Source organism: Marmota monax, unplaced genomic scaffold (genome assembly GCF_021218885.2).
Source record: "Marmota monax isolate L192 unplaced genomic scaffold, Marmota_monax_Labrador192_F-V1.1 WCK01_AAM20220418_F8-fsc00254, whole genome shotgun sequence".
In the NCBI taxonomy this organism is placed as follows: Eukaryota; Metazoa; Chordata; class Mammalia; order Rodentia; family Sciuridae; genus Marmota; species Marmota monax.
Window position 1 is genome coordinate 559,107 of NW_026694584.1, and position 4,048 is coordinate 563,154.

Genomic DNA, 4,048 nt, shown 5'->3' on the forward strand with positions numbered 1-4,048 from the left:
GGATTCCTGTGCTGCCAGTGACCACATGCACGAAAATGTGTCATTTGGAGGTTAACCCTGCTCACCAGTGGTCCTTTTCTAGCCCAGATCCTCTTTCCAATCGGAAGCTCTCAGTGTGGGTGGGTGAGAAGCACCATTGGCCTAGCGTGTTCTGCATAAGTCGCTCACGTCTTCTGAGCACACGTGACACGGTTATGCAGGAAGATCTTTTAAGTTTTTAATCGACCCACAGCAGCTTATGTGTTTATGTGCTATGCTGGGTAGTTAGCATGTGCATGACCTCCAACACTCATTTATTAGGTTGGGAGCTTACCGTGTGCGAAAGTGGTTAGAGGAGTAGTGAGCCTAGTGTTCGACAGTGCAGTAGAGACACTGTGATTTACAGTAATTTATTGTGTGTTTCAAAATATCTGGAAGAGAAGATTTTGAGGATTCTCAACACGGTTCTATTTTACCAAGAGTCTCCAGGAATCCTGTGGGTGGCCAGCATTGGGGAGGGAGCGTGTGAGGGGAGGAAGGAAGTGGGTCAGGTCAGTGGGGGAACTGCAGGAGGGACTGCCTGGCCTGGCCCTCCTAGAGCAGGGAAAGGGAGGGGACACCTGCGTTTGCTGAGTGCAGGGCACACGCTGTTCCCAGCAAACACACCCAGTGCTCTCCTGGTCTGACGCATGAAGGCTCTTCACGGGGAGAGCTTTTCCTGTCCTCATCGCTGGTGAATGAGAAAACAGCTGGGAGAAGTGAATAATTTTTGCTATCGTTGCAAAACGGTGAAAGGGCCAAGCGGATCCCTGTGTGTTACCTGTGGCGCTAGAACTAGAAGAGGCGTTTTCATCAGGAGGCTGGGAAGGATCTTCACTCTCGAAAGCACAGGACGATTCTAGATGGAATGTAAGAGGATGGGGTTGGGCATCAGGTCTGAAAAGCACTTCCAGCTTTAAGGCCGAGGGTTTAAATAAAAGAGGTTGAGTCGTGAATCTGCTCAGGGGCCGTTAGCACGTGAGGGACGCTCAGCCCTGGTGCACGGCGCGGCGTGGGGGGGCCTCAAGGGTGTGGGCGTGCATAGAGTACTCAGGATGGGTGCAGCGGGGAGCCCTGAGGGGCTCAGCCAGCGTCCTCCGCACCAGTGGGCATGGCTTCACCTTGTCTGTTTCCGTCTAGGATGCAGGCTCCTCAATGGCAGAGGGCCTCTCCCCCAATATCTTATTGTTCTCATGCTGCCTGGAACCATCAGCAAGTTGCCTTCATTCATTTGTTCTGAAAATAAGCCTTGAGTGTCCACTGTGCACTGAGGCTGGAGTCCAGGGTGAGCGGCGCCTGCTCTAGATCACTCTCGCGAAGAGCTTCGGGATGCGCAGTTAGGGTGACCAAACAACTAAATCGCCAATGACCTTTCATTGATTTGAATGTAAATATCCACATGTGTCCAGGGTATCATAGTGGACACCACAGGGCTGGGCTAATCTTAGGTTATATTTTGTAAAAGAAAAGAAAATGTTATGTACACCGGAGGCCGTGTATTATTGTTAAAAGTTTAGTAACATTGTCCACTGCACAGGAACAAGCGATGGAGATCAACGCTATTCCTATGGAACGGGTCCCCAGCTGTTCCCAGGCGTCGGGGTCTGCAGGATGGCAGGCCCTGGTAGGTTCTAAGGGACTGGGGGCAAGACTGAGGTGCATGCCCAGGGTGCACCTTTACACCTGCACACCACCACCAGGTAACCGCCGACGACCTCGGCAGACCTGCCCCAGGTCTCCTCGATGCCTGCTCCTCCGTTGGAGAAGCTGAACACTTCCTAAGAACAGGGAGCCCCCCCCCCCTGGAAGTCCCTTGCCTTCCCCATTCTTCCTCTGCCTGAGTTTCAGCACGTGTCCACCCGTTTAAGCGACCCTGGTGAGGACGGGGTGATGGCCCAGCTGGGAGCCCTCAGGATTCCACCTCCTCCCAGGATGGACGCCTGAACAACGCCGGAGTTCAGCCCTGGGTGCTGGAGTCTGAGCGGCCCTCGCCCACCACCTGTCCACACCTCTGCCCAGCGGTCCTGGCACACGGTGAGCAGCTGGGTGTCTGCCCAGGGGCTCGGCTCCTGTGGAGGCCGTGGACCACAGTGGTGTTTCCCTGTTGGACAAGAGCTCTCCAGGGCTAGCGTGGTCTTCTTCGTCTTTGAAGCTCGACACCCAACGCGGTCCAGGGCAAACCCGGAGCTCGATGAATGTTTGTCCAGCTGAATAAGGGTTTAATCAGGCGCAACCCAGCCCCACACCTCCCTTTCTTGCTTATTCTTCCAGAGACTACACCTGTCGGTCTGGGCTGCAGGTGACTTGGAGGGGACATTTAAAGAAGAGAAAGAGTAGGCAGGCAGGTAGCAGCTGAAGCAGGGGACAGGCCCAAGAGAACAATGTCAACTTGGTAGATGGTGACTGGCAGGGACACAGGGAGACAAACTAACTGAACTCCACCTGCCCTCATGTCACCTCAGGCTACAGAAAGCTCCTTCCAAGGCCACCTCTCTTGCAAACCCTGGGCCCTTCAGGTCCTTGGCCTCCCTGCCTTCTGCACCAGCTCTTCTTGCAGGGGACTGGGTCTCTAGACCCTGAACTTGGGGACTGACTAACCCCCACAGCTTCACAAACACAGGCCCCCAGTAAGCCAAGTCCAGGTTTAATTCCATCCAACCTGGAGGAATAAGTGACTCCTCAGAGCCAACGGACTGAGGGCTTCTTGGCTCACGAGGAAAATGTTCTACGATCACATGAGCCCAGAGAAAACTCAGCTGGTCAGTGTGGTGTGAGCAGAAACTCTGAGGTGGACCAAGCATCGAGCTCTGCAAAGCTGATGTGATCGGCTCCTGGCCCATGGACTAATTCACACAGAACTTAAGACCGTCCCATCCAGCTGCAGCCCTGGCCGGTCCCCTGTGATTTCACCATTGCCTTCTCGCCTGGCTGAACAACTCAGGCGCACCTGGGGCTTCTCCCTGGGAAGTGTATGGGGTGTGGGATGCCCATGCACTGACCGCTTTTCCCCCTCTCAGGTATTGAGAAGCTGGGGGCCTGAACAGGACACCAGTGTGCCTGGACCACATGGCCTGGTCTCCATGGGAAGGTGCCCTGCGAGCTGGGACGTGGCTTCAGCCCTGCCAGGCGCAGGCGGAGGCTCATCCACGAGGAACAGTGTGGCGGGGCCTTACCTATGGTGTAGATCATATCGCCCACGGGGCAGGAAGGGTCTGCTTCTCCAAATTAACTTTCTGATGGCTTTCCAGTGACAAAAATATTGCAGGCAGTTGCAGGGACTCAGGACCGAATTTTGTCCTCAGTGGTAATTGCTTCTCAGATTCTAGGGCCTGGACTCAACCATTTATTTGCCCCTTTGGCTGATTTTGACAGAACAGGGGGAAAGGCCGGCAGCTCCTGGGCACCCTGGTGAGAGATTCTGGGTCTTGTAGCCCTACTGACCAGCTCCTTGCAAGAATCCTGCAGGAATCTAGACATCGATGAGAGATCTCAGGGATGAGACTGAATGTCCCAGGCCCTTTACATGGGACAAGTCTCACCCACGGTCCACAGAAAGCAAGGCCAAGTCCAGTCAAGGCATATCGACTGCTAAAGAAATCTGAAGCGATGGCAGGTGTCGCTTAGAAAACGATTTCCTCCACTGAGTGAAATAGATAAGCCTCCGTCATAAAGCCTTTAATTGCCTGTTAAATATTTGACTACACTAAGTAGTTTTCCTTCGGGGCAAGCACTCCTACATCACAGCAAAGGGGAGGTCTGTAAGATCCGCCAAAGCCCCTGTGCGTGTATACACAGCGGTGAGTGGTCAGCGAGCAGACCATTTTCCCCACTGCTAGGCTTACGCTCAGTGTTGATTTCTAAAAATCATGCCACTTTTACGAGGAATCTTAGGAGCCAAACCCATAGAAACAGCAGGCAGAGGGGAGGCTGCCGGGCCCATGGGGCCGGAGGGTGAGTTGCAGAAAGGGACAGAGTCTGACTTCTGAGGAAGGAGAAGCCGTGGAGCCCGGCACTGTGGGCAGACCCTACA

The 4,048-nt window shown here is 54.2% G+C and overlaps 1 long non-coding RNA gene across 1 annotated transcript; it reads left to right on the plus strand.

Moving 5' to 3' along the window:
* The first annotated feature begins 602 nt into the window (after positions 1-602).
* Positions 603-3,709, plus strand: LOC124077195 (uncharacterized). Its single transcript, XR_006846565.2, has 3 exons — positions 603-888; positions 1,159-1,405; positions 1,556-3,709. It is a non-coding gene; the product is annotated as an uncharacterized LOC124077195 (long non-coding RNA).
* Positions 3,710-4,048: the final 339 nt, after the last annotated feature.